General features: G+C 46.2%; 50 non-coding genes and 2 pseudogenes across 50 annotated transcripts; all 52 read left to right on the top strand.

The window, feature by feature from the left end:
• The first annotated feature begins 198 nt into the window (after window positions 1-198).
• LOC148859853 (5S ribosomal RNA) lies at window positions 199-317 on the top strand. The gene has a single exon (XR_016096399.1). It is a non-coding gene; the product is annotated as a 5S ribosomal RNA (ribosomal RNA).
• A 359-nt stretch (window positions 318-676) lies between these two features.
• LOC148859852 (5S ribosomal RNA) lies at window positions 677-795 on the top strand. Its single transcript, XR_016096398.1, has one exon. It is a non-coding gene; the product is annotated as a 5S ribosomal RNA (ribosomal RNA).
• A 359-nt stretch (window positions 796-1154) lies between these two features.
• Window positions 1155-1273, top strand: LOC148859851 (5S ribosomal RNA). The gene has a single exon (XR_016095666.1). It is a non-coding gene; the product is annotated as a 5S ribosomal RNA (ribosomal RNA).
• A 359-nt stretch (window positions 1274-1632) lies between these two features.
• On the top strand, window positions 1633-1751 carry LOC148859850 (5S ribosomal RNA). The gene has a single exon (XR_016096109.1). It is a non-coding gene; the product is annotated as a 5S ribosomal RNA (ribosomal RNA).
• Window positions 1752-2110: 359 nt separating this feature from the next.
• LOC148859849 (5S ribosomal RNA) lies at window positions 2111-2229 on the top strand. The gene has a single exon (XR_016098108.1). It is a non-coding gene; the product is annotated as a 5S ribosomal RNA (ribosomal RNA).
• Window positions 2230-2588: 359 nt separating this feature from the next.
• On the top strand, window positions 2589-2707 carry LOC148859848 (5S ribosomal RNA). Its single transcript, XR_016096154.1, has one exon. It is a non-coding gene; the product is annotated as a 5S ribosomal RNA (ribosomal RNA).
• A 359-nt stretch (window positions 2708-3066) lies between these two features.
• LOC148859847 (5S ribosomal RNA) lies at window positions 3067-3185 on the top strand. Its single transcript, XR_016096795.1, has one exon. It is a non-coding gene; the product is annotated as a 5S ribosomal RNA (ribosomal RNA).
• Window positions 3186-3544: 359 nt separating this feature from the next.
• Window positions 3545-3663, top strand: LOC148859846 (5S ribosomal RNA). Its single transcript, XR_016096267.1, has one exon. It is a non-coding gene; the product is annotated as a 5S ribosomal RNA (ribosomal RNA).
• Window positions 3664-4022: 359 nt separating this feature from the next.
• Window positions 4023-4141, top strand: LOC148859845 (5S ribosomal RNA). Its single transcript, XR_016095396.1, has one exon. It is a non-coding gene; the product is annotated as a 5S ribosomal RNA (ribosomal RNA).
• Window positions 4142-4500: 359 nt separating this feature from the next.
• LOC148859844 (5S ribosomal RNA) lies at window positions 4501-4619 on the top strand. Its single transcript, XR_016096266.1, has one exon. It is a non-coding gene; the product is annotated as a 5S ribosomal RNA (ribosomal RNA).
• Window positions 4620-4978: 359 nt separating this feature from the next.
• LOC148859843 (5S ribosomal RNA) lies at window positions 4979-5097 on the top strand. Its single transcript, XR_016095395.1, has one exon. It is a non-coding gene; the product is annotated as a 5S ribosomal RNA (ribosomal RNA).
• A 359-nt stretch (window positions 5098-5456) lies between these two features.
• LOC148859842 (5S ribosomal RNA) lies at window positions 5457-5575 on the top strand. Its single transcript, XR_016095393.1, has one exon. It is a non-coding gene; the product is annotated as a 5S ribosomal RNA (ribosomal RNA).
• Window positions 5576-5934: 359 nt separating this feature from the next.
• On the top strand, window positions 5935-6053 carry LOC148859841 (5S ribosomal RNA). The gene has a single exon (XR_016097303.1). It is a non-coding gene; the product is annotated as a 5S ribosomal RNA (ribosomal RNA).
• Window positions 6054-6412: 359 nt separating this feature from the next.
• Window positions 6413-6531, top strand: LOC148859840 (5S ribosomal RNA). Its single transcript, XR_016096380.1, has one exon. It is a non-coding gene; the product is annotated as a 5S ribosomal RNA (ribosomal RNA).
• A 359-nt stretch (window positions 6532-6890) lies between these two features.
• On the top strand, window positions 6891-7009 carry LOC148859839 (5S ribosomal RNA; annotated as a pseudogene).
• A 359-nt stretch (window positions 7010-7368) lies between these two features.
• On the top strand, window positions 7369-7487 carry LOC148859838 (5S ribosomal RNA). Its single transcript, XR_016098107.1, has one exon. It is a non-coding gene; the product is annotated as a 5S ribosomal RNA (ribosomal RNA).
• A 359-nt stretch (window positions 7488-7846) lies between these two features.
• LOC148859837 (5S ribosomal RNA) lies at window positions 7847-7965 on the top strand. Its single transcript, XR_016096153.1, has one exon. It is a non-coding gene; the product is annotated as a 5S ribosomal RNA (ribosomal RNA).
• Window positions 7966-8324: 359 nt separating this feature from the next.
• On the top strand, window positions 8325-8443 carry LOC148859836 (5S ribosomal RNA). Its single transcript, XR_016096794.1, has one exon. It is a non-coding gene; the product is annotated as a 5S ribosomal RNA (ribosomal RNA).
• A 359-nt stretch (window positions 8444-8802) lies between these two features.
• Window positions 8803-8921, top strand: LOC148859835 (5S ribosomal RNA). The gene has a single exon (XR_016096265.1). It is a non-coding gene; the product is annotated as a 5S ribosomal RNA (ribosomal RNA).
• A 359-nt stretch (window positions 8922-9280) lies between these two features.
• LOC148859834 (5S ribosomal RNA) lies at window positions 9281-9399 on the top strand. Its single transcript, XR_016095392.1, has one exon. It is a non-coding gene; the product is annotated as a 5S ribosomal RNA (ribosomal RNA).
• Window positions 9400-9758: 359 nt separating this feature from the next.
• Window positions 9759-9877, top strand: LOC148859833 (5S ribosomal RNA). Its single transcript, XR_016096264.1, has one exon. It is a non-coding gene; the product is annotated as a 5S ribosomal RNA (ribosomal RNA).
• A 359-nt stretch (window positions 9878-10236) lies between these two features.
• LOC148859832 (5S ribosomal RNA) lies at window positions 10237-10355 on the top strand. The gene has a single exon (XR_016095391.1). It is a non-coding gene; the product is annotated as a 5S ribosomal RNA (ribosomal RNA).
• A 359-nt stretch (window positions 10356-10714) lies between these two features.
• On the top strand, window positions 10715-10833 carry LOC148859831 (5S ribosomal RNA). Its single transcript, XR_016095390.1, has one exon. It is a non-coding gene; the product is annotated as a 5S ribosomal RNA (ribosomal RNA).
• A 359-nt stretch (window positions 10834-11192) lies between these two features.
• Window positions 11193-11311, top strand: LOC148859830 (5S ribosomal RNA). Its single transcript, XR_016097300.1, has one exon. It is a non-coding gene; the product is annotated as a 5S ribosomal RNA (ribosomal RNA).
• A 359-nt stretch (window positions 11312-11670) lies between these two features.
• Window positions 11671-11789, top strand: LOC148859829 (5S ribosomal RNA). The gene has a single exon (XR_016097103.1). It is a non-coding gene; the product is annotated as a 5S ribosomal RNA (ribosomal RNA).
• Window positions 11790-12148: 359 nt separating this feature from the next.
• LOC148859828 (5S ribosomal RNA) lies at window positions 12149-12267 on the top strand (annotated as a pseudogene).
• Window positions 12268-12626: 359 nt separating this feature from the next.
• On the top strand, window positions 12627-12745 carry LOC148859827 (5S ribosomal RNA). Its single transcript, XR_016098106.1, has one exon. It is a non-coding gene; the product is annotated as a 5S ribosomal RNA (ribosomal RNA).
• Window positions 12746-13104: 359 nt separating this feature from the next.
• LOC148859826 (5S ribosomal RNA) lies at window positions 13105-13223 on the top strand. The gene has a single exon (XR_016096152.1). It is a non-coding gene; the product is annotated as a 5S ribosomal RNA (ribosomal RNA).
• Window positions 13224-13582: 359 nt separating this feature from the next.
• On the top strand, window positions 13583-13701 carry LOC148859825 (5S ribosomal RNA). The gene has a single exon (XR_016096792.1). It is a non-coding gene; the product is annotated as a 5S ribosomal RNA (ribosomal RNA).
• A 359-nt stretch (window positions 13702-14060) lies between these two features.
• Window positions 14061-14179, top strand: LOC148859824 (5S ribosomal RNA). Its single transcript, XR_016096897.1, has one exon. It is a non-coding gene; the product is annotated as a 5S ribosomal RNA (ribosomal RNA).
• Window positions 14180-14538: 359 nt separating this feature from the next.
• Window positions 14539-14657, top strand: LOC148859823 (5S ribosomal RNA). The gene has a single exon (XR_016096151.1). It is a non-coding gene; the product is annotated as a 5S ribosomal RNA (ribosomal RNA).
• A 359-nt stretch (window positions 14658-15016) lies between these two features.
• LOC148859822 (5S ribosomal RNA) lies at window positions 15017-15135 on the top strand. Its single transcript, XR_016096791.1, has one exon. It is a non-coding gene; the product is annotated as a 5S ribosomal RNA (ribosomal RNA).
• Window positions 15136-15494: 359 nt separating this feature from the next.
• Window positions 15495-15613, top strand: LOC148859821 (5S ribosomal RNA). The gene has a single exon (XR_016096263.1). It is a non-coding gene; the product is annotated as a 5S ribosomal RNA (ribosomal RNA).
• Window positions 15614-15972: 359 nt separating this feature from the next.
• Window positions 15973-16091, top strand: LOC148859820 (5S ribosomal RNA). The gene has a single exon (XR_016096572.1). It is a non-coding gene; the product is annotated as a 5S ribosomal RNA (ribosomal RNA).
• Window positions 16092-16450: 359 nt separating this feature from the next.
• Window positions 16451-16569, top strand: LOC148859819 (5S ribosomal RNA). Its single transcript, XR_016096223.1, has one exon. It is a non-coding gene; the product is annotated as a 5S ribosomal RNA (ribosomal RNA).
• Window positions 16570-16928: 359 nt separating this feature from the next.
• On the top strand, window positions 16929-17047 carry LOC148859818 (5S ribosomal RNA). Its single transcript, XR_016097719.1, has one exon. It is a non-coding gene; the product is annotated as a 5S ribosomal RNA (ribosomal RNA).
• Window positions 17048-17406: 359 nt separating this feature from the next.
• On the top strand, window positions 17407-17525 carry LOC148859817 (5S ribosomal RNA). The gene has a single exon (XR_016096397.1). It is a non-coding gene; the product is annotated as a 5S ribosomal RNA (ribosomal RNA).
• A 359-nt stretch (window positions 17526-17884) lies between these two features.
• Window positions 17885-18003, top strand: LOC148859816 (5S ribosomal RNA). The gene has a single exon (XR_016096431.1). It is a non-coding gene; the product is annotated as a 5S ribosomal RNA (ribosomal RNA).
• A 359-nt stretch (window positions 18004-18362) lies between these two features.
• On the top strand, window positions 18363-18481 carry LOC148859815 (5S ribosomal RNA). The gene has a single exon (XR_016096108.1). It is a non-coding gene; the product is annotated as a 5S ribosomal RNA (ribosomal RNA).
• A 359-nt stretch (window positions 18482-18840) lies between these two features.
• On the top strand, window positions 18841-18959 carry LOC148859814 (5S ribosomal RNA). Its single transcript, XR_016098125.1, has one exon. It is a non-coding gene; the product is annotated as a 5S ribosomal RNA (ribosomal RNA).
• Window positions 18960-19318: 359 nt separating this feature from the next.
• LOC148859813 (5S ribosomal RNA) lies at window positions 19319-19437 on the top strand. Its single transcript, XR_016097279.1, has one exon. It is a non-coding gene; the product is annotated as a 5S ribosomal RNA (ribosomal RNA).
• Window positions 19438-19796: 359 nt separating this feature from the next.
• Window positions 19797-19915, top strand: LOC148859812 (5S ribosomal RNA). The gene has a single exon (XR_016096008.1). It is a non-coding gene; the product is annotated as a 5S ribosomal RNA (ribosomal RNA).
• Window positions 19916-20274: 359 nt separating this feature from the next.
• LOC148859811 (5S ribosomal RNA) lies at window positions 20275-20393 on the top strand. Its single transcript, XR_016096262.1, has one exon. It is a non-coding gene; the product is annotated as a 5S ribosomal RNA (ribosomal RNA).
• Window positions 20394-20752: 359 nt separating this feature from the next.
• On the top strand, window positions 20753-20871 carry LOC148859810 (5S ribosomal RNA). The gene has a single exon (XR_016097960.1). It is a non-coding gene; the product is annotated as a 5S ribosomal RNA (ribosomal RNA).
• Window positions 20872-21230: 359 nt separating this feature from the next.
• On the top strand, window positions 21231-21349 carry LOC148859809 (5S ribosomal RNA). The gene has a single exon (XR_016096396.1). It is a non-coding gene; the product is annotated as a 5S ribosomal RNA (ribosomal RNA).
• Window positions 21350-21708: 359 nt separating this feature from the next.
• Window positions 21709-21827, top strand: LOC148859808 (5S ribosomal RNA). Its single transcript, XR_016096430.1, has one exon. It is a non-coding gene; the product is annotated as a 5S ribosomal RNA (ribosomal RNA).
• A 359-nt stretch (window positions 21828-22186) lies between these two features.
• LOC148859807 (5S ribosomal RNA) lies at window positions 22187-22305 on the top strand. Its single transcript, XR_016096107.1, has one exon. It is a non-coding gene; the product is annotated as a 5S ribosomal RNA (ribosomal RNA).
• Window positions 22306-22664: 359 nt separating this feature from the next.
• Window positions 22665-22783, top strand: LOC148859806 (5S ribosomal RNA). Its single transcript, XR_016098123.1, has one exon. It is a non-coding gene; the product is annotated as a 5S ribosomal RNA (ribosomal RNA).
• A 359-nt stretch (window positions 22784-23142) lies between these two features.
• Window positions 23143-23261, top strand: LOC148859805 (5S ribosomal RNA). The gene has a single exon (XR_016097278.1). It is a non-coding gene; the product is annotated as a 5S ribosomal RNA (ribosomal RNA).
• Window positions 23262-23620: 359 nt separating this feature from the next.
• Window positions 23621-23739, top strand: LOC148859804 (5S ribosomal RNA). The gene has a single exon (XR_016096007.1). It is a non-coding gene; the product is annotated as a 5S ribosomal RNA (ribosomal RNA).
• Window positions 23740-24098: 359 nt separating this feature from the next.
• Window positions 24099-24217, top strand: LOC148859803 (5S ribosomal RNA). The gene has a single exon (XR_016096261.1). It is a non-coding gene; the product is annotated as a 5S ribosomal RNA (ribosomal RNA).
• A 359-nt stretch (window positions 24218-24576) lies between these two features.
• On the top strand, window positions 24577-24696 carry LOC148859802 (5S ribosomal RNA). The gene has a single exon (XR_016097652.1). It is a non-coding gene; the product is annotated as a 5S ribosomal RNA (ribosomal RNA).
• The last annotated feature ends 146 nt before the right edge of the window (window positions 24697-24842 follow it).

Below are 24842 nucleotides of genomic sequence, written 5' to 3'. Positions count from 1 at the left end.
CATTGTGGGCCCCGCGATATTACTACATTTATCCGGGGATGCGGCAGATCTAGAAAGGAATAACTCCGCTCACCTGTGAGCTTGTGCACGGTAACCAAGGGAGGAAAGTTGCATACACCGTTTTTTCAAGTCTGAAAGAATTAATGGAGGGGAGCAAGATAGTGAGTGCATAAAGATTAAAGCGAACAAGAAGCAAACGGGTGCGATCATACCAGCACTAATGCACCGGATCCCATCAGAACTCCGAAGTTAAGCGTGCTTGGGCGAGAGTAGTAATAGGATGGGTGACCTCCTGGGAAGTCCTCGTGTTGCACCCCAATTTTATTAATATTTTATTTTTGATATACTATTTGCAAATTCCATATGTCGTTTCGGCGAGACAACTGGAAACAACGTGCGAGATACTCGGACCATTTGCGGCACGACCATCATTACTGAATGGGAACGGTGCAAAACTGGGCTTTTGGCATTCGTCGTGCATTGTGGGCCCCGTGATATTACTACATTTATCCGGGGATGCGGCAGATCTAGAAAGTAATAACTCCGCTCACCTGGGAGCTTGTGCACGGTTACCAAGGGAGGAAAGTTGCATACACCGTTTTTTCAAGTCTGAAAGAATTAATGGAGGGGAGCAAGATAGTGAGTGCATAAAGATTAAAGCGAACAAGAAGCAAACGGGTGCGATCATACCAGCACTAATGCACCGGATCCCATCAGAACTCCGAAGTTAAGCGTGCTTGGGCGAGAGTAGTAATAGGATGGGTGACCTCCTGGGAAGTCCTCGTGTTGCACCCCAATTTTATTAATATTTTATTTTTGATATACTATTTGCAAATTCCATATGTTGTTTCGGCGAGACAACTGGAAACAACGTGCGAGATACTCGGACCATTTGCGGCACGACCGTCATTACTGAATGGGAACGGTGCAAAACTGGGCTTTTGGCATTCGTCGTGCATTGTGGGCCCCGTGATATTACTACATTTATCCGAGGATGCGGCAGATCTAGAAAGGAATAACTCCGCTCACCTGGGAGCTTGTGCACGGTTACCAAGGGTGGAAAGTTGCATACACCGTTTTTTCAAATCTGAAAGAATTAATGGAGGGGAGCAAGATAGTGAGTGCATAAAGATTAAAGCGAACAAGAAGAAAACGGGTGCGATCATACCAGCACTAATGCACCGGATCCCATCAGAACTCCGAAGTTAAGGGTGCTTGGGCGAGAGTAGTACTAGGATGGGTGACCTCCTGGGAAGTCCTCGTGTTGCACCCCAATTTTATTAATATTTTATTATTGATATACTATTTGCAAATTCCATATGTCGTTTCGGCGAGACAACAGGAAACAACGTGCCGGATACTTGGACCATTTGCGGAACGACTGTCATTACTGAATGGGAACGGTGGAAAACCGGGCTTTTGGCATTCGTCGTGCATTGTGGGCCCCGCGATATTACTACATTTATCCGGGGATGCGGCAGATCTAGAAAGGAATAACTCCGCTCACCTGGGAGCTTGTGCACGGTAACCAAGGGAGGAAAGTTGAATACACCGTTTTTTCAAGTCTGAAAGAATTAACGGAGGGGAGCAAGATAATTAGTGCATAAAGATTAAAGCGAACAAGAAGCAAACGGGTGCGATCATACCAGCACTAATGCACCGGATCCCATCAGAACTCCGAAGTTAAGCATGCTTGGGCGAGAGTAGTACTAGGATGGGTGACCTCCTGGGAAGTCCTCGTGTTGCACCCCAATTTTATTAATATTTTATTTTTGATATACTATTTGCAAATTCCATCTGTCGTTTCGGCGAGACAACTGGAAACAACGTGCCGGATACTCGGACCATTTGCGGAACGACCGTCATTACTGAATGGGAACGGTGCAAAACCGGGCTTTTGGCATTCGTCGTGCATTGTGGGCCCCGCGATATTACTACATTTATCCGGGGATGCGGCAGATCTAGAAAGGAATAACTCCGCTCACCTGGGAGCTTGTGCACGGTTACCAAGGGAGGAAAGTTGCATACACCGTTTTTTCAAGTCTGAAAGAATTAATGGAGGGGAGCAAGATAGTGAGTGCATAAAGATTAAAGCGAACAAGAAGAAAATGGGTGCGATCATACCAGCACTAATGCACCGTATCCCATCAGAACTCCGAAATTAAGCGTGCTTGGGCGAGAGTAGTATTAGGATGGGTGACCTCCTGGGAAGTCCTCGTGTTGCACCCCAATTTTATTAATATTTTATTTTTGATATACTATTTGCAAATTCCATATGTCGTTTCGGCGAGACAACTGGAAACAACGTGCCGGATACTCGGACCATTTGCGGAACGACCGTCATTACTGAATGGGAACGGTGCAAAACCGGGCTTTTGGCATTCGTCGTGCATTGTGGGCCCCGCGATATTACTACATTTATCCGGGGATGCGGCAGATCTAGAAAGGAATAACTCCGCTCACCTGGGAGCTTGTGCACGGTAACCAAGGGAGGAAAGTTGCATATACCGTTTTTTCAAATCTGAAAGAATTAACGGAGGGGAGCAAGATAATGAGTGCATAAAGATTAAAACGAACAAGAAGCAAACGGGTGCGATCATACCAACACTAATGCACCGGATCCCATCAGAACTCCGAAGTTAAGCGTGCTTGGGCGAGAGTAGTACTAGGATGGGTGACCTCCTGGGAAGTCCTCGTGTTGCACCCCAATTTTATTAATATTTTATTTTTGATATACTATTTGCAAATTCCATATGTCGTTTCGGCGAGACAACTGGAAACAACGTGCCGGATACTCGGACCATTTGCGGAACGACCGTCATTACTGAATGGGAACGGTGCAAAACCGGGCTTTTGGCATTCGTCGTGCATTGTGGGCCCCGCGATATTACTACATTTATCCGGGGATGCGGCAGATCTAGAAAGGAATAACTCCGCTCACCTGGGAGCTTGTTCACGGTTACCAAGGGAGGAAAGTTGCATACACCGTTTTTTCAAATCTGAAAGAATTAACGGAGGGGAGCAAGATAATGAGTGCATAAAGATTAAAGCGAACAAGAAGCAAACAGGTGCGATCATACCAGCACTAATGCACCGGATCCCATCAGAACTCCGAAGTTAAGCGTGCTTGGGCGAGAGTAGTACTAGGATGGGTGACCTCCTGGGAAGTCCTAGTGTTGCACCCCAATTTTATTAATATTTTATTTTTGATATACTATTTGCAAATTCCATATGTCGTTTCGGCGAGACAACTGGAAACAACGTGCCGGATACTCGGACCATTTGCGGAACGACCGTCATTACTGAATGGGAACGGTGCAAAACCGGGCTTTTGGCATTCGTCGTGCATTGTGGGCCCCGCGATATTACTACATTTATCCGGGGATGCGGCAGATCTAGAAAGGAATAACTCCGCTCACCTGGGAGCTTGTGCACGGTAACCAAGGGAGGAAAGTTGCATATACCGTTTTTTCAAATCTGAAAAAATTAACGGAGGGGAGCAAGATAATGAGTGCATAAAGATTAAAACGAACAAGAAGCAAACGGGTGCGATCATACCAGCACTAATGCACCGGATCCCATCAGAACTCCGAAGTTAAGCGTGCTTGGGCGAGAGTAGTTCTAGGATGGGTGACCTCCTGGGAAGTCCTCGTGTTGCACCCCAATTTTATTAATATTTTATTTTTGATATACTATTTGCAAATTCCATATGTCGTTTCGGCGAGACAACTGGAAACAACGTGCCGGATACTCGGACCATTTGCGGAACGACCGTCATTACTGAATGGGAACGGTGCAAAACCGGGCTTTTGGCATTCGTCGTGCATTGTGGGCCCCGCGATATTACTACATTTATCCGGGGATGCGGCAGATCTAGAAAGGAATAACTCCGCTCACCTGGGAGCTTGTGCACGGTTACCAAGGGAGGAAAGTTGCATACACCGTTTTTTCAAGTCTGAAAGAATTAATGGAGGGGAGCAAGATAGTGAGTGCATAAAGATTAAAGCGAACAAGAAGAAAACGGGTGCGATCATACCAGCACTAATGCACCGGATCCCATCAGAACTCCGAAGTTAAGCGTGCTTGGGCGAGAGTAGTACTAGGATGGGTGACCTCCTGGGAAGTCCTCGTGTTGCACCCCAATTTTATTAATATTTTATTTTTGATATACTATTTGCAAATTCCATATGTCGTTTCGGCGAGACAACAGGAAACAACGTGCCGGATACTCGGACCATTTGCGGAACGACTGTCATTACTGAATGGGAACGGTGCAAAACCGGGCTTTTGGCATTCGTCGTGCATTGTGGGCCCCGCGATATTACTACATTTATCCGGGGATGCGGCAGATCTAGAAAGGAATAACTCCGCTCACCTGGGAGCTTGTGCACGGTAACCAAGGGAGGAAAGTTGCATATACCGTTTTTTCAAATCTGAAAGAATTAACGGAGGGGAGCAAGATAATGAGTGCATAAAGATTAAAACGAACAAGAAGCAAACGGGTGCGATCATACCAGCACTAATGCACCGGATCCCATCAGAACTCCGAAGTTAAGCGTGCTTGGGCGAGAGTAGTTCTAGGATGGGTGACCTCCTGGGAAGTCCTCGTGTTGCACCCCAATTTTATTAATATTTTATTTTTGATATACTATTTGCAAATTCCATATGTCGTTTCGGCGAGACAACTGGAAACAACGTGCCGGATACTCGGACCATTTGCGGAACGACCGTCATTACTGAATGGGAACGGTGCAAAACCGGGCTTTTGGCATTCGTCGTGCATTGTGGGCCCCGCGATATTACTACATTTATCCGGGGATGCGGCAGATCTAGAAAGGAATAACTCCGCTCACCTGGGAGCTTGTGCACGGTTACCAAGGGAGGAAAGTTGCATACACCGTTTTTTCAAATCTGAATGAATTAACGGAGGGGAGCAAGATAATGAGTGCATAAAGATTAAAGCGAACAAGAAGCAAATGGGTGCGATCATACCAGCACTAATGCACCGGATCCCATCAGAACTCCGAAGTTAAGCGTGCTTGGGCGAGAGTAGTACTAGGATGGGTGACCTCCTGGGAAGTCCTCGTGTTGCACCCCAATTTTATTAATATTTTATTTTTGATATACTATTTGCAAATTCCATATGTCGTTTCGGCGAGACAACTGGAAACAACGTGCCGGATACTCGGACCATTTGCGGAACGACCGTCATTACTGAATGGGAACGGTGCAAAACCGGGCTTTTGGCATTCGTCGTGCATTGTGGGCCCCGCGATATTACTACATTTATCCGGGGATGCGGCAGATCTAGAAAGGAATAACTCCGCTCACCTGGGAGCTTGTGCACGGTTACCAAGGGAGGAAAGTTGCATACACCGTTTTTTCAAATCTGAAAGAATTAACGGAGGGGAGCAAGATAATGAGTGCATAAAGATTAAAACGAACAAGAAGCAAACGGGTGCGATCATACCAGCACTAATGCACCGGATCCCATCAGAACTCCGAAGTTAAGCGTGCTTGGGCGAGAGTAGTACTAGGATGGGTGACCTCCTGGGAAGTCCTCGTGTTGCACCCCAATTTTATTAATATTTTATTTTTGATATACTATTTGCAAATTCCATATGTCGTTTCGGCGAGACAACTGGAAACAACGTGCCGGATACTCGGACCATTTGCGGAACGACCGTCATTACTGAATGGGAACGGTGCAAAACCGGGCTTTTGGCATTCGTCGTGCATTGTGGGCCCCGCGATATTACTACATTTATCCGGGGATGCGGCAGATCTAGAAAGGAATAACTCCGCTCACCTGGGAGCTTGTGCACGGTTACCAAGGGAGGAAAGTTGCATACACCGTTTTTTCAAGTCTGAAAGAATTAATGGAGGGGAGCAAGATAGTGAGTGTATAAAGATTAAAGCGAACAAGAGGAAAACGGGTGCGATCATACCAGCACTAATGCACCGGATCCCATCAGAACTCCGAAATTAAGCGTGCTTGGGCGAGAGTAGTATTAGGATGGGTGACCTCCTGGGAAGTCCTCGTGTTGCACCTCAATTTTATTAATATTTTATTTTTGATATACTATTTGCAAATTCCATATGTCGTTTCGGCGAGACAACTGGAAACAACGTGCCGGATACTCGGACCATTTGCGGAACGACCGTCATTACTGAATGGGAACGGTGCAAAACCGGGCTTTTGGCATTCGTCGTGCATTGTGGGCCCCGCGATATTACTACATTTATCCGGGGATGCGGCAGATCTAGAAAGGAATAACTCAGCTCACCTGGGAGCTTGTGCACGGTTACCAAGGGAGGAAAGTTGCATACACCGTTTTTTCAAGTCTGAAAGAATTAATGGAGGGGAGCAAGATAGTGAGTGCATAAAGATTAAAGCGAACAAGAAGAAAACGGGTGCGATCATACCAGCACTAATGCACCGGATCCCATCAGAACTCCGAAATTAAGCGTGCTTGGGCGAGAGTAGTACTAGGATGGGTGACCTCCTGGGAAGTCCTCGTGTTGCACCCCAATTTTATTAATATTTTATTTTTGATATACTATTTGCAAATTCCATATGTCGTTTCGGCGAGACAACTGGAAACAACGTGCCGAATACTCGGACCATTTGCGGAACGACCGTCATTACTGAATGGGAACGGTGCAAAACCGGGCTTTTGGCATTCGTCGTGCATTGTGGGCCCCGCGATATTACTACATTTATCCGGGGATGCGGCAGATCTAGAAAGGAATAACTCCGCTCACCTGGGAGCTTGTGCACGGTAACCAAGGGAGGAAAGTTGTATACACCGTTTTTTCAAATCTGAAAGAATTAACGGAGGGGAGCAAGATAATGAGTGCATAAAGATTAAAGCGAACAAGAAGCAAACGGGTGCTATCATACCAGCACTAATGCATCGTATCCCATCAGAACTCCGAAGTTAAGCGTGCTTGGGCGAGAGTAGTATTAGGATGGGTGACCTCCTGGGAAGTCCTCGTGTTGCACCCCAATTTTATTAATATTTTATTTTTGATATACTATTTGCAAATTCCATCTGTCGTTTCGGCGAGACAACTGGAAACAACGTGCCGGATACTCGGACCATTTGCGGAACGACCGTCATTACTGAATGGGAACGGTGCAAAACCGGGCTTTTGGCATTCGTCGTGCATTGTGGGCCCCGCGATATTACTACATTTATCCGGGGATGCGGCAGATCTAGAAACGAATAACTCCGCTCACCTGGGAGCTTGTGCACGGTTACCAAGGGAGGAAAGTTGCATACACCGTTTTTTCAAGTCTGAAAGAATTAATGGAGGGGAGCAAGATAGTGAGTGCATAAAGATTAAAGCGAACAAGTAGAAAATGGGTGCGATCATACCAGCACTAATGCACCGTATCCCATCAGAACTCCGAAATTAAGCGTGCTTGGGCGAGAGTAGTATTAGGATGGGTGACCTCCTGGGAAGTCCTCGTGTTGCACCCCAATTTTATTAATATTTTATTTTTGATATACTATTTGCAAATTCCATATGTCGTTTCGGCGAGACAACTGGAAACAACGTGCCGGATACTCGGACCATTTGCGGAACGACCGTCATTACTGAATGGGAACGGTGCAAAACCGGGCTTTTGGCATTCGTCGTGCATTGTGGGCCCCGCGATATTACTACATTTATCCGGGGATGCGGCAGATCTAGAAAGGAATAACTCCGCTCACCTGGGAGCTTGTGCACGGTAACCAAGGGAGGAAAGTTGCATATACCGTTTTTTCAAATCTGAAAGAATTAACGGAGGGGAGCAAGATAATGAGTGCATAAAGATTAAAACGAACAAGAAGCAAACGGGTGCGATCATACCAACACTAATGCACCGGATCCCATCAGAACTCCGAAGTTAAGCGTGCTTGGGCGAGAGTAGTACTAGGATGGGTGACCTCCTGGGAAGTCCTCGTGTTGCACCCCAATTTTATTAATATTTTATTTTTGATATACTATTTGCAAATTCCATATGTCGTTTCGGCGAGACAACTGGAAACAACGTGCCGGATACTCGGACCATTTGCGGAACGACCGTCATTACTGAATGGGAACGGTGCAAAACCGGGCTTTTGGCATTCGTCGTGCATTGTGGGCCCCGCGATATTACTACATTTATCCGGGGATGCGGCAGATCTAGAAAGGAATAACTCCGCTCACCTGGGAGCTTGTTCACGGTTACCAAGGGAGGAAAGTTGCATACACCGTTTTTTCAAATCTGAAAGAATTAACGGAGGGGAGCAAGATAATGAGTGCATAAAGATTAAAGCGAACAAGAAGCAAACAGGTGCGATCATACCAGCACTAATGCACCGGATCCCATCAGAACTCCGAAGTTAAGCGTGCTTGGGCGAGAGTAGTACTAGGATGGGTGACCTCCTGGGAAGTCCTAGTGTTGCACCCCAATTTTATTAATATTTTATTTTTGATATACTATTTGCAAATTCCATATGTCGTTTCGGCGAGACAACAGGAAACAACGTGCCGGATACTCGGACCATTTGCGGAACGACTGTCATTACTGAATGGGAACGGTGCAAAACCGGGCTTTTGGCATTCGTCGTGCATTGTGGGCCCCGCGATATTACTACATTTATCCGGGGATGCGGCAGATCTAGAAAGGAATAACTCCGCTCACCTGGGAGCTTGTGCACGGTAACCAAGGGAGGAAAGTTGCATATACCGTTTTTTCAAATCTGAAAAAATTAACGGAGGGGAGCAAGATAATGAGTGCATAAAGATTAAAACGAACAAGAAGCAAACGGGTGCGATCATACCAGCACTAATGCACCGGATCCCATCAGAACTCCGAAGTTAAGCGTGCTTGGGCGAGAGTAGTTCTAGGATGGGTGACCTCCTGGGAAGTCCTCGTGTTGCACCCCAATTTTATTAATATTTTATTTTTGATATACTATTTGCAAATTCCATATGTCGTTTCGGCGAGACAACTGGAAACAACGTGCCGGATACTCGGACCATTTGCGGAACGACCGTCATTACTGAATGGGAACGGTGCAAAACCGGGCTTTTGGCATTCGTCGTGCATTGTGGGCCCCGCGATATTACTACATTTATCCGGGGATGCGGCAGATCTAGAAAGGAATAACTCCGCTCACCTGGGAGCTTGTGCACGGTTACCAAGGGAGGAAAGTTGCATACACCGTTTTTTCAAGTCTGAAAGAATTAATGGAGGGGAGCAAGATAGTGAGTGCATAAAGATTAAAGCGAACAAGAAGAAAACGGGTGCGATCATACCAGCACTAATGCACCGGATCCCATCAGAACTCCGAAGTTAAGCGTGCTTGGGCGAGAGTAGTACTAGGATGGGTGACCTCCTGGGAAGTCCTCGTGTTGCACCCCAATTTTATTAATATTTTATTTTTGATATACTATTTGCAAATTCCATATGTCGTTTCGGCGAGACAACAGGAAACAACGTGCCGGATACTCGGACCATTTGCGGAACGACTGTCATTACTGAATGGGAACGGTGCAAAACCGGGCTTTTGGCATTCGTCGTGCATTGTGGGCCCCGCGATATTACTACATTTATCCGGGGATGCGGCAGATCTAGAAAGGAATAACTCCGCTCACCTGGGAGCTTGTGCACGGTAACCAAGGGAGGAAAGTTGCATATACCGTTTTTTCAAATCTGAAAGAATTAACGGAGGGGAGCAAGATAATGAGTGCATAAAGATTAAAACGAACAAGAAGCAAACGGGTGCGATCATACCAGCACTAATGCACCGGATCCCATCAGAACTCCGAAGTTAAGCGTGCTTGGGCGAGAGTAGTTCTAGGATGGGTGACCTCCTGGGAAGTCCTCGTGTTGCACCCCAATTTTATTAATATTTTATTTTTGATATACTATTTGCAAATTCCATATGTCGTTTCGGCGAGACAACTGGAAACAACGTGCCGGATACTCGGACCATTTGCGGAACGACCGTCATTACTGAATGGGAACGGTGCAAAACCGGGCTTTTGGCATTCGTCGTGCATTGTGGGCCCCGCGATATTACTACATTTATCCGGGGATGCGGCAGATCTAGAAAGGAATAACTCCGCTCACCTGGGAGCTTGTGCACGGTTACCAAGGGAGGAAAGTTGCATACACCGTTTTTTCAAATCTGAATGAATTAACGGAGGGGAGCAAGATAATGAGTGCATAAAGATTAAAGCGAACAAGAAGCAAATGGGTGCGATCATACCAGCACTAATGCACCGGATCCCATCAGAACTCCGAAGTTAAGCGTGCTTGGGCGAGAGTAGTACTAGGATGGGTGACCTCCTGGGAAGTCCTCGTGTTGCACCCCAATTTTATTAATATTTTATTTTTGATATACTATTTGCAAATTCCATATGTCGTTTCGGCGAGACAACTGGAAACAACGTGCCGGATACTCGGACCATTTGCGGAACGACCGTCATTACTGAATGGGAACGGTGCAAAACCGGGCTTTTGGCATTCGTCGTGCATTGTGGGCCCCGCGATATTACTACATTTATCCGGGGATGCGGCAGATCTAGAAAGGAATAACTCCGCTCACCTGGGAGCTTGTGCACGGTTACCAAGGGAGGAAAGTTGCATACACCGTTTTTTCAAATCTGAAAGAATTAACGGAGGGGAGCAATATAATGAGTGCATAAAGATTAAAACGAACAAGAAGCAAACGGGTGCGATCATACCAGCACTAATGCACCGGATCCCATCAGAACTCCGAAGTTAAGCGTGCTTGGGCGAGAGTAGTACTAGGATGGGTGACCTCCTGGGAAGTCCTCGTGTTGCACCCCAATTTTATTAATATTTTATTTTTGATATACTATTTGCAAATTCCATATGTCGTTTCGGCGAGACAACTGGAAACAACGTGCCGGATACTCGGACCATTTGCGGAACGACCGTCATTACTGAATGGGAACGGTGCAAAACCGGGCTTTTGGCATTCGTCGTGCATTGTGGGCCCCGCGATATTACTACATTTATCCGGGGATGCGGCAGATCTAGAAAGGAATAACTCCGCTCACCTGGGAGCTTGTGCACGGTTACCAAGGGAGGAAAGTTGCATACACCGTTTTTTCAAGTCTGAAAGAATTAATGGAGGGGAGCAAGATAGTGAGTGTATAAAGATTAAAGCGAACAAGAGGAAAACGGGTGCGATCATACCAGCACTAATGCACCGGATCCCATCAGAACTCCGAAATTAAGCGTGCTTGGGCGAGAGTAGTATTAGGATGGGTGACCTCCTGGGAAGTCCTCGTGTTGCACCTCAATTTTATTAATATTTTATTTTTGATATACTATTTGCAAATTCCATATGTCGTTTCGGCGAGACAACTGGAAACAACGTGCCGGATACTCGGACCATTTGCGGAACGACCGTCATTACTGAATGGGAACGGTGCAAAACCGGGCTTTTGGCATTCGTCGTGCATTGTGGGCCCCGCGATATTACTACATTTATCCGGGGATGCGGCAGATCTAGAAAGGAATAACTCAGCTCACCTGGGAGCTTGTGCACGGTTACCAAGGGAGGAAAGTTGCATACACCGTTTTTTCAAGTCTGAAAGAATTAATGGAGGGGAGCAAGATAGTGAGTGCATAAAGATTAAAGCGAACAAGAAGAAAACGGGTGCGATCATACCAGCACTAATGCACCGGATCCCATCAGAACTCCGAAATTAAGCGTGCTTGGGCGAGAGTAGTACAAGGATGGGTGACCTCCTGGGAAGTCCTCGTGTTGCACCCCAATTTTATTAATATTTTATTTTTGATATACTATTTGCAAATTCCATATGTCGTTTCGGCGAGACAACTGGAAACAACGTGCCGAATACTCGGACCATTTGCGGAACGACCGTCATTACTGAATGGGAACGGTGCAAAACCGGGCTTTTGGCATTCGTCGTGCATTGTGGGCCCCGCGATATTACTACATTTATCCGGGGATGCGGCAGATCTAGAAAGGAATAACTCCGCTCACCTGGGAGCTTGTGCACGGTAACCAAGGGAGGAAAGTTGTATACACCGTTTTTTCAAATCTGAAAGAATTAACGGAGGGGAGCAAGATAATGAGTGCATAAAGATTAAAGCGAACAAGAAGCAAACGGGTGCTATCATACCAGCACTAATGCATCGTATCCCATCAGAACTCCGAAGTTAAGCGTGCTTGGGCGAGAGTAGTATTAGGATGGGTGACCTCCTGGGAAGTCCTCGTGTTGCACCCCAATTTTATTAATATTTTATTTTTGATATACTATTTGCAAATTCCATCTGTCGTTTCGGCGAGACAACTGGAAACAACGTGCCGGATACTCGGACCATTTGCGGAACGACCGTCATTACTGAATGGGAACGGTGCAAAACCGGGCTTTTGGCATTCGTCGTGCATTGTGGGCCCCGCGATATTACTACATTTATCCGGGGATGCGGCAGATCTAGAAACGAATAACTCCGCTCACCTGGGAGCTTGTGCACGGTTACCAAGGGAGGAAAGTTGCATACACCGTTTTTTCAAGTCTGAAAGAATTAATGGAGGGGAGCAAGATAGTGAGTGCATAAAGATTAAAGCGAACAAGTAGAAAATGGGTGCGATCATACCAGCACTAATGCACCGTATCCCATCAGAACTCCGAAATTAAGCGTGCTTGGGCGAGAGTAGTATTAGGATGGGTGACCTCCTGGGAAGTCCTCGTGTTGCACCCCAATTTTATTAATATTTTATTTTTGATATACTATTTGCAAATTCCATATGTCGTTTCGGCGAGACAACTGGAAACAACGTGCCGGATACTCGGACCATTTGCGGAACGACCGTCATTACTGAATGGGAACGGTGCAAAACCGGGCTTTTGGCATTCGTCGTGCATTGTGGGCCCCGCGATATTACTACATTTATCCGGGGATGCGGCAGATCTAGAAAGGAATAACTCCGCTCACCTGGGAGCTTGTGCACGGTAACCAAGGGAGGAAAGTTGCATATACCGTTTTTTCAAATCTGAAAGAATTAACGGAGGGGAGCAAGATAATGAGTGCATAAAGATTAAAACGAACAAGAAGCAAACGGGTGCGATCATACCAACACTAATGCACCGGATCCCATCAGAACTCCGAAGTTAAGCGTGCTTGGGCGAGAGTAGTACTAGGATGGGTGACCTCCTGGGAAGTCCTCGTGTTGCACCCCAATTTTATTAATATTTTATTTTTGATATACTATTTGCAAATTCCATATGTCGTTTCGGCGAGACAACTGGAAACAACGTGCCGGATACTCGGACCATTTGCGGAACGACCGTCATTACTGAATGGGAACGGTGCAAAACCGGGCTTTTGGCATTCGTCGTGCATTGTGGGCCCCGCGATATTACTACATTTATCCGGGGATGCGGCAGATCTAGAAAGGAATAACTCCGCTCACCTGGGAGCTTGTTCACGGTTACCAAGGGAGGAAAGTTGCATACACCGTTTTTTCAAATCTGAAAGAATTAACGGAGGGGAGCAAGATAATGAGTGCATAAAGATTAAAGCGAACAAGAAGCAAACAGGTGCGATCATACCAGCACTAATGCACCGGATCCCATCAGAACTCCGAAGTTAAGCGTGCTTGGGCGAGAGTAGTACTAGGATGGGTGACCTCCTGGGAAGTCCTAGTGTTGCACCCCAATTTTATTAATATTTTATTTTTGATATACTATTTGCAAATTCCATATGTCGTTTCGGCGAGACAACAGGAAACAACGTGCCGGATACTCGGACCATTTGCGGAACGACTGTCATTACTGAATGGGAACGGTGCAAAACCGGGCTTTTGGCATTCGTCGTGCATTGTGGGCCCCGCGATATTACTACATTTATCCGGGGATGCGGCAGATCTAGAAAGGAATAACTCCGCTCACCTGGGAGCTTGTGCACGGTAACCAAGGGAGGAAAGTTGCATATACCGTTTTTTCAAATCTGAAAAAATTAACGGAGGGGAGCAAGATAATGAGTGCATAAAGATTAAAACGAACAAGAAGCAAACGGGTGCGATCATACCAGCACTAATGCACCGGATCCCATCAGAACTCCGAAATTAAGCGTGCTTGGGCGAGAGTAGTATTAGGATGGGTGACCTCCTGGGAAGTCCTCGTGTTGCACCCCAATTTTATTAATATTTTATTTTTGATATACTATTTGCAAATTCCATATGTCGTTTCGGCGAGACAACTGGAAACAACGTGCCGGATACTCGGACCATTTGCGGAACGACCGTCATTACTGAATGGGAACGGTGCAAAACCGGGCTTTTGGCATTCGTCGTGCATTGTGGGCCCCGCGATATTACTACATTTATCCGGGGATGCGGCAGATCTAGAAAGGAATAACTCCGCTCACCTGGGAGCTTGTGCACGGTAACCAAGGGAGGAAAGTTGCATATACCGTTTTTTCAAATCTGAAAGAATTAACGGAGGGGAGCAAGATAATGAGTGCATAAAGATTAAAACGAACAAGAAGCAAACGGGTGCGATCATACCAACACTAATGCACCGGATCCCATCAGAACTCCGAAGTTAAGCGTGCTTGGGCGAGAGTAGTACTAGGATGGGTGACCTCCTGGGAAGTCCTCGTGTTGCACCCCAATTTTATTAATATTTTATTTTTGATATACTATTTGCAAATTCCATATGTCGTTTCGGCGAGACAACTGGAAACAACGTGCCGGATACTCGGACCATTTGCGGAACGACCGTCATTACTGAATGGGAACGGTGCAAAACCGGGCTTTTGGCATTCGTCGTGCATTGTGGGCCCCGCGATATTACTACATTTATCCGGGGATGCGGCAGATCTAGAAAGGAATAACTCCGCTCACCTGGGAGCTTGTTCACGGTTACCAAGGGAGGAAAGTTGCATACACCGTTTTTTCAAATCTGAAAGAATTAACGGAGGGGAGCAAGATAATGAGTGCATAAAGATTAAAGCGAACAAGAAGCAAACAGGTGCGATCATACCAGCACTAATGCACCGGATCCCATCAGAACTCCGAAGTTAAGCGTGCTTGGGCGAGAGTAGTACTAGGATGGGTGACCTCCTGGGAAGTCCTAGTGTTGCACCCCAATTTTATTAATATTTTATTTTTGATATACTATTTGCAAATTCCATATGTCGTTTCGGCGAGACAACAGGAAACAACGTGCCGGATACTCGGACCATTTGCGGAACGACTGTCATTACTGAATGGGAACGGTGCAAAACCGGGCTTTTGGCATTCGTCGTGCATTGTGGGCCCCGCGATATTACTACATTTATCCGGGGATGCGGCAGATCTAGAAAGGAATAACTCCGCTCACCTGGGAGCTTGTGCACGGTAACCAAGGGAGGAAAGTTGCATATACCGTTTTTTCAAATCTGAAAAAATTAACGGAGGGGAGCAAGATAATGAGTGCATAAAGATTAAAACGAACAAGAAGCAAACGGGTGCGATCATACCAGCACTAATGCACCGGATCCCATCAGAACTCCGAAGTTAAGCGTGCTTGGGCGAGAGTAGTTCTAGGATGGGTGACCTCCTGGGAAGTCCTCGTGTTGCACCCCAATTTTATTAATATTTTATTTTTGATATACTATTTGCAAATTCCATATGTCGTTTCGGCGAGACAACTGGAAACAACGTGCCGGATACTCGGACCATTTGCGGAACGACCGTCATTACTGAATGGGAACGGTGCAAAACTGGGCTTTTGGCATTCGTCGTGCATTGTGGGCCCCGCGATATTACTACATTTATCCGGGGATGCGGCAGATCTAGAAAGGAATAACTCCGCTCACCTGGGAGCTTGTGCACGGTTACCAAGGGAGGAAAGTTGCATACACCGTTTTTTCAAGTCTGAAAGAATTAATGGAGGGGAGCAAGATAGTGAGTGCATAAAGATTAAAGCGAACAAGAAGAAAACGGTTGCGATCATACTAGCACTAATGCACCGGATCCCATCAGAACTCCGAAGTTAAGCGTGCTTGGGCGAGAGTAGTACTAGGATGGGTGACCTCCTGGGAAGTCCTCGTGTTGCACCCCAATTTTATAAATATTTTATTTTTGATATACTATTTGCAAATTCCATATGTCGTTTCGGCGAGACAACTGGAAACAACTTGCCGGATACTCGGACCATTTGCGGAACGACCGTCATTACTGAATGGGAACGGTGCAAAAGCGGGCTTTTGGCATTCGTCGTGCATTGTGGGCCCCGCGATATTACTACATTTATCCGGGGATGCGGCAGATCTAGAAAGTAATAACTCCGCTCACCTGGGAGCTTGTGCACGGTTACCAAGGGAGGAAAGTTGCATACACCGTTTTTTCAAGTCTGAAAAAATTAATGGAGGGGAGCAAGATAGTGAGTGCATAAAGATTAAAGCGAACAAGAAGAAAACGGCTGCGATCATACCAGCACTAATGCACCGGATCCCATCAGAACTCCGAAGTTAAGCGTGCTTGGGCGAGAGTAGTACTAGGATGGGTGACCTCCTGGGAAGTCCTCGTGTTGCACCCCAATTTTATTAATATTTTATTTTTGATATACTATTGGCAAATTCCATATGTCGTTTCGGCGTGACAACAGGAAACAACGTGCTGGATACTCGGACCATTTGCGGAACGACTGTCATTATTGAATGGGAACGGTGCAAAACCGGGCTTTTGGCATTCGTCGTGCATTGTGGGCCCCGCGATATTACTACATTTATCCGGGGATGCGGAAGATCTAGAAAGGAATAACTCCGCTCACCTGGGAGCTTGTGCACGGTAACCAAGGGAGGAAAGTTGCATACACCGTTTTTTCAAGTCTGAAAGAATTAATGGAGGGGAGCAAGATAGTGAGTGCATAAAGATTAAAGCGAACAAGAAGCAAACGGGTGCGATCATACCAGCACTAATGCACCGTATCCCATCAGAACTCCGAAGTTAAGCGTGCTTGGGCGAGAGTAGTAATATGATGGGTGACCTCCTGGGAAGTCCTCGTGTTGCACCCCAATTTTATTAATATTTTATTTTTGATATACTATTTGCAAATTCCATATGTCGTTTCGGCGAGACAACTGGAAACAACGTGCGAGATACTCGGACCATTTGCGGCACGACCATCATTACTGAATGGGAACGGTGCAAAACTGGGCTTTTGGCATTCGTCGTGCATTGTGGGCCCCGTGATATTACTACATTTATCCGGGGATGCGGCAGATCTAGAAAGTAATAACTCCGCTCACCTGGGAGCTTGTGCACGGTTACCAAGGGAGGAAAGTTGCATACACCGTTTTTTCAAGTCTGAAAGAATTAATGGAGGGGAGCAAGAAAGTGAGTGCATAAAGATTAAAGCGAACAAGAAGCAAACGGGTGCGATCATACCAGCACTAATGCACCGGATCCCATCAGAACTCCGAAGTTAAGCGTGCTTGGGCGAGAGTAGTAATAGGATGGGTGACCTCCTGGGAAGTCCTCGTGTTGCACCCCAATTTTATTAATATTTTATTTTTGATATACTATTTGCAAATTCCATATGTTGTTTCGGCGAGACAACTGGAAACAACGTGCGAGATACTCGGACCATTTGCGGCACGACCGTCATTACTGAATGGGAACGGTGCAAAACTGGGCTTTTGGCATTCGTCGTGCATTGTGGGCCCCGTGATATTACTACATTTATCCGAGGATGCGGCAGATCTAGAAAGGAATAACTCCGCTCACCTGGGAGCTTGTGCACGGTTACCAAGGGTGGAAAGTTGCATACACCGTTTTTTCAAATCTGAAAGAATTAATGGAGGGGAGCAAGATAGTGAGTGCATAAAGATTAAAGCGAACAAGAAGAAAACGGGTGCGATCATACCAGCACTAATGCACCGGATCCCATCAGAACTCCGAAGTTAAGCGTGCTTGGGCGAGAGTAGTAATATGATGGGTGACCTCCTGGGAAGTCCTCGTGTTGCACCCCAATTTTATTAATATTTTATTATTGATATACTATTTGCAAATTCCATATGTCGTTTCGGCGAGACAACAGGAAACAACGTGCCGGATATTTGGACCATTTGCGGAACGACTGTCATTACTGAATGGGAACGGTGGAAAACCGGGCTTTTGGCATTCGTCGTGCATTGTGGGCCCCGCGATATTACTACATTTATCCGGGGATGCGGCAGATCTAGAAAGGAATAACTCCGCTCACCTGGGAGCTTGTGCACGGTAACCAAGGGAGGAAAGTTGCATACACCGTTTTTTCAAGTCTGAAAGAATTAACGGAGGGGAGCAAGATAATTAGTGCATAAAGATTAAAGCGAACAAGAAGCAAACGGGTGCGATCATACCAGCACTAATGCACCGGATCCCATCAGAACTCCGAAGTTAAGCATGCTTGGGCGAGAGTAGTACTAGGATGGGTGACCTCCTGGGAAGTCCTCGTGTTGCACCCCAATTTTATTAATATTTTATTTTTGATATACTATTTGCAAATTCCATCTGTCGTTTCGGCGAGACAACTGGAAACAACGTGCCGGATACTCGGACCATTTGCGGAACGACCGTCATTACTGAATGGGAACGGTGCAAAACCGGGCTTTTGGCATTCGTCGTGCATTGTGGGCCCCGCGATATTACTACATTTATCCGGGGATGCGGCAGATCTAGAAACGAATAACTCCGCTCACCTGGGAGCTTGTGCACGGTTACCAAGGGAGGAAAGTTGCATACACCCTTTTTTCAAGTCTGAAAGAATTAATGGAGGGGAGCAAGATAGTGAGTGCATAAAGATTAAAGCGAACAAGAAGAAAACGGGTGCGATCATACCAGCACTAATGCACCGTATCCCATCAGAACTCCGAAATTAAGCGTGCTTGGGCGAGAGTAGTATTAGGATGGGTGACCTCATGGGAAGTCCTCGTGTTGCACCCCAATTTTATTAATATTTTATTTTTGATATACTATTTGCAAATTCCATATGTCGTTTCGGCGAGACAACTGGAAACAACGTGCCGGATACTCGGACCATTTGCGGAACGACCGTCATTACTGAATGGGAACGGTGCAAAACCGGGCTTTTGGCATTCGTCGTGCATTGTGGGCCCCGCGATATTACTACATTTATCCGGGGATGCGGCAGATCTAGAAAGGAATAACTCTGCTCACCTGGGAGCTTGTGCACGGTAACCAAGGGAGGAAAGTTGCATATACCGTTTTTTCAAATCTGAAAGAATTAACGGAGGGGAGCAAGATAATGAGTGCATAAAGATGAAAACGAACAAGAAGCAAACGGGTGCGATCATACCAACACTAATGCACCGGATCCCATCAGAACTCCGAAGTTAAGCGTGCTTGGGCGATAGTAGTACTAGGATGGGTGACCTCCTGGGAAGTCCTCGTGTTGCACCCCAATTTTATTAATATTTTATTTTTGATATACTATTTGCAAATTCCATATGTCGTTTCGGCGAGACAACTGGAAACAACGTGCCGGATACTCGGACCATTTGCGGAACGACCGTCATTACTGAATGGGAACGGTGCAAAACCGGGCTTTTGGCATTCGTCGTGCATTGTGGGCCCCGCGATATTACTACATTTATCCGGGGATGCGGCAGATCTAGAAAGGAATAACTCCGCTCACCTGGGAGCTTGTTCACGGTTACCAAGGGAGGAAAGTTGCATACACCGTTTTTTCAAATCTGAAAGAATTAACGGAGGGGAGCAAGATAATGAGTGCATAAAGATTAAAGCGAACAAGAAGCAAACAGGTGCGATCATACCAGCACTAATGCACCGGATCCCATCAGAACTCCGAAGTTAAGCGTGCTTGGGCGAGAGTAGTACTAGGATGGGTGACCTCCTGGGAAGTCCTCGTGTTGCACCCCAATTTTATTAATATTTTATTTTTGATATACTATTTGCAAATTCCATATGTCGTTTCGGCGAGACAACAGGAAACAACGTGCCGGATACTCGGACCATTTGCGGAACGACTGTCATTACTGAATGGGAACGGTGCAAAACCGGGCTTTTGGCATTCGTCGTGCATTGTGGGCCCCGCGATATTACTACATTTATCCGGGGATGCGGCAGATCTAGAAAGGAATAACTCCGCTCACCTGTGAGCTTGTGCACGGTAACCAAGGGAGGAAAGTTGCATATACCGTTTTTTCAAATCTGAAAAAATTAACGGAGGGGAGCAAGATAATGAGTGCATAAAGATTAAAACGAACAAGAAGCAAACGGGTGCGATCATACCAGCACTAATGCACCGGATCCCATCAGAACTCCGAAGTTAAGCGTGCTTGGGCGAGAGTAGTTCTAGGATGGGTGACCTCCTGGGAAGTCCTCGTGTTGCACCCCAATTTTATTAATATTTTATTTTTGATATACTATTGGCAAATTCCATATGTCGTTTCGGCGTGACAACAGGAAACAACGTGCTGGATACTCGGACCATTTGCGGAACGACTGTCATTATTGAATGGGAACGGTGCAAAACCGGGCTTTTGGCATTCGTCGTGCATTGTGGGCCCCGCGATATTACTACATTTATCCGGGGATGCGGCAGATCTAGAAAGGAATAACTCCGCTCACCTGGGAGCTTGTGCACGGTAACCAAGGGAGGAAAGTTGCATACACCGTTTTTTCAAGTCTGAAAGAATTAATGGAGGGGAGCAAGATAGTGAGTGCATAAAGATTAAAGCGAACAAGAAGCAAACGGGTGCGATCATACCAGCACTAATGCACCGTATCCCATCGGAACTCCGAAGTTAAGCGTGCTTGGGCGAGAGTAGTAATATGATGGGTGACCTCCTGGGAAGTCCTCGTGTTGCACCCCAATTTTATTAATATTTTATTTTTGATATACTATTTGCAAATTCCATATGTCGTTTCGGCGAGACAACTGGAAACAACGTGCGAGATACTCGGACCATTTGCGGCACGACCATCATTACTGAATGGGAACGGTGCAAAACTGGGCTTTTGGCATTCGTCGTGCATTGTGGGCCCCGTGATATTACTACATTTATCCGGGGATGCGGCAGATCTAGAAAGTAATAACTCCGCTCACCTGGGAGCTTGTGCACGGTTACCAAGGGAGGAAAGTTGCATACACCGTTTTTTCAAGTCTGAAAGAATTAATGGAGGGGAGCAAGAAAGTGAGTGCATAAAGATTAAAGCGAACAAGAAGCAAACGGGTGCGATCATACCAGCACTAATGCACCGGATCCCATCAGAACTCCGAAGTTAAGCGTGCTTGGGCGAGAGTAGTAATAGGATGGGTGACCTCCTGGGAAGTCCTCGTGTTGCACCCCAATTTTATTAATATTTTATTTTTGATATACTATTTGCAAATTCCATATGTTGTTTCGGCGAGACAACTGGAAACAACGTGCGAGATACTCGGACCATTTGCGGCACGACCGTCATTACTGAATGGGAACGGTGCAAAACTGGGCTTTTGGCATTCGTCGTGCATTGTGGGCCCCGTGATATTACTACATTTATCCGAGGATGCGGCAGATCTAGAAAGGAATAACTCCGCTCACCTGGGAGCTTGTGCACGGTTACCAAGGGTGGAAAGTTGCATACACCGTTTTTTCAAATCTGAAAGAATTAATGGAGGGGAGCAAGATAGTGAGTGCATAAAGATTAAAGCGAACAAGAAGAAAACGGGTGCGATCATACCAGCACTAATGCACCGGATCCCATCAGAACTCCGAAGTTAAGCGTGCTTGGGCGAGAGTAGTAATATGATGGGTGACCTCCTGGGAAGTCCTCGTGTTGCACCCCAATTTTATTAATATTTTATTATTGATATACTATTTGCAAATTCCATATGTCGTTTCGGCGAGACAACAGGAAACAACGTGCCGGATATTTGGACCATTTGCGGAACGACTGTCATTACTGAATGGGAACGGTGGAAAACCGGGCTTTTGGCATTCGTCGTGCATTGTGGGCCCCGCGATATTACTACATTTATCCGGGGATGCGGCAGATCTAGAAAGGAATAACTCCGCTCACCTGGGAGCTTGTGCACGGTAACCAAGGGAGGAAAGTTGCATACACCGTTTTTTCAAGTCTGAAAGAATTAACGGAGGGGAGCAAGATAATTAGTGCATAAAGATTAAAGCGAACAAGAAGCAAACGGGTGCGATCATACCAGCACTAATGCACCGGATCCCATCAGAACTCCGAAGTTAAGCATGCTTGGGCGAGAGTAGTACTAGGATGGGTGACCTCCTGGGAAGTCCTCGTGTTGCACCCCAATTTTATTAATATTTTATTTTTGATATACTATTTGCAAATTCCATCTGTCGTTTCGGCGAGACAACTGGAAACAACGTGCCGGATACTCGGACCATTTGCGGAACGACCGTCATTACTGAATGGGAACGGTGCAAAACCGGGCTTTTGGCATTCGTCGTGCATTGTGGGCCCCGCGATATTACTACATTTATCCGGGGATGCGGCAGATCTAGAAACGAATAACTCCGCTCACCTGGGAGCTTGTGCACGGTTACCAAGGGAGGAAAGTTGCATACACCCTTTTTTCAAGTCTGAAAGAATTAATGGAGGGGAGCAAGATAGTGAGTGCATAAAGATTAAAGCGAACAAGAAGAAAACGGGTGCGATCATACCAGCACTAATGCACCGTATCCCATCAGAACTCCGAAATTAAGCGTGCTTGGGCGAGAGTAGTATTAGGATGGGTGACCTCATGGGAAGTCCTCGTGTTGCACCCCAATTTTATTAATATTTTATTTTTGATATACTATTTGCAAATTCCATATGTCGTTTCGGCGAGACAACTGGAAACAACGTGCCGGATACTCGGACCATTTGCGGAACGACCGTCATTACTGAATGGGAACGGTGCAAAACCGGGCTTTTGGCATTCGTCGTGCATTGTGGGCCCCGCGATATTACTACATTTATCCGGGGATGCGGCAGATCTAGAAAGGAATAACTCTGCTCACCTGGGAGCTTGAGCACGGTAACCAAGGGAGGAAAGTTGCATATACCGTTTTTTCAAATCTGAAAGAATTAACGGAGGGGAGCAAGATAATGAGTGCATAAAGATGAAAACGAACAAGAAGCAAACGGGTGCGATCATACCAACACTAATGCACCGGATCCCATCAGAACTCCGAAGTTAAGCGTGCTTGGGCGATAGTAGTACTAGGATGGGTGACCTCCTGGGAAGTCCTCGTGTTGCACCCCAATTTTATTAATATTTTATTTTTGATATACTATTTGCAAATTCCATATGTCGTTTCGGCGAGACAACTGGAAACAACGTGCCGGATACTCGGACCATTTGCGGAACGACCGTCATTACTGAATGGGAACGGTGCAAAACCGGGCTTTTGGCATTCGTCGTGCATTGTGGGCCCCGCGATATTACTACATTTATCCGGGGATGCGGCAGATCTAGAAAGGAATAACTCCGCTCACCTGGGAGCTTGTTCACGGTTACCAAGGGAGGAAAGTTGCATACACCGTTTTTTCAAATCTGAAAGAATTAACGGAGGGGAGCAAGATAATGAGTGCATAAAGATTAAAGCGAACAAGAAGCAAACAGGTGCGATCATACCAGCACTAATGCACCGGATCCCATCAGAACTCCGAAGTTAAGCGTGCTTGGGCGAGAGTAGTACTAGGATGGGTGACCTCCTGGGAAGTCCTCGTGTTGCACCCCAATTTTATTAATATTTTATTTTTGATATACTATTTGCAAATTCCATATGTCGTTTCGGCGAGACAACAGGAAACAACGTGCCGGATACTCGGACCATTTGCGGAACGACTGTCATTACTGAATGGGAACGGTGCAAAACCGGGCTTTTGGCATTCGTCGTGCATTGTGGGCCCCGCGATATTACTACATTTATCCGGGGATGCGGCAGATCTAGAAAGGAATAACTCCGCTCACCTGTGAGCTTGTGCACGGTAACCAAGGGAGGAAAGTTGCATATACCGTTTTTTCAAATCTGAAAAAATTAACGGAGGGGAGCAAGATAATGAGTGCATAAAGATTAAAACGAACAAGAAGCAAACGGGTGCGATCATACCAGCACTAATGCACCGGATCCCATCAGAACTCCGAAGTTAAGCGTGCTTGGGCGAGAGTAGTTCTAGGATGGGTGACCTCCTGGGAAGTCCTCGTGTTGCACCCCAATTTTATTAATATTTTATTTTTGATATACTATTTGCAAATTCCATATGTCGTTTCGGCGAGACAACTGGAAACAACGTGCCGGATACTCGGACCATTTGCGGAACGACCGTCATTACTGAATGGGAACGGTGCAAAACCGGGCTTTTGGCATTCGTCGTGCATTGTGGGCCCCGCGATATTACTACATTTATCCGGGGATGCGGCAGATCTAGAAAGGAATAACTCCGCTCACCTGGGAGCTTGTGCACGGTTACCAAGGGAGGAAAGTTGCATACACCGTTTTTTCAAGTCTGAAAGAATTAATGGAGGGGAGCAAGATAGTGAGTGCATAAAGATTAAAGCGAACAAGAAGAAAACGGGTGCGATCATACCAGCACTAATGCACCGGATCCCATCAGAACTCCTTTAGTTAAGCGTGCTTGGGCGAGAGTAGTACTAGGATGGGTGACCTCCTGGGAAGTCCTCGTGTTGCACCCCAATTTTATTAATATTTTATTTTTGATATACTATTTGCAAATTCCATATGTCGTTTCGGCGAGACAACAGGAAACAACGTGCCGGATACTCGGACCATTTGCGGAACGACTGTCATTACTGAATGGGAACGGTGGAAAACCGGGCTT

This window comes from Nelumbo lutea, chromosome 4, assembly GCF_056320005.1.
Source record: "Nelumbo lutea isolate HS-2025 chromosome 4, American lotus-T2T, whole genome shotgun sequence".
Taxonomy (NCBI): domain Eukaryota; kingdom Viridiplantae; phylum Streptophyta; class Magnoliopsida; order Proteales; family Nelumbonaceae; genus Nelumbo; species Nelumbo lutea.
The sequence above is the reverse complement of the archived record's forward strand: the minus strand, read 5'-3'. Positions and strand labels throughout refer to the sequence as shown.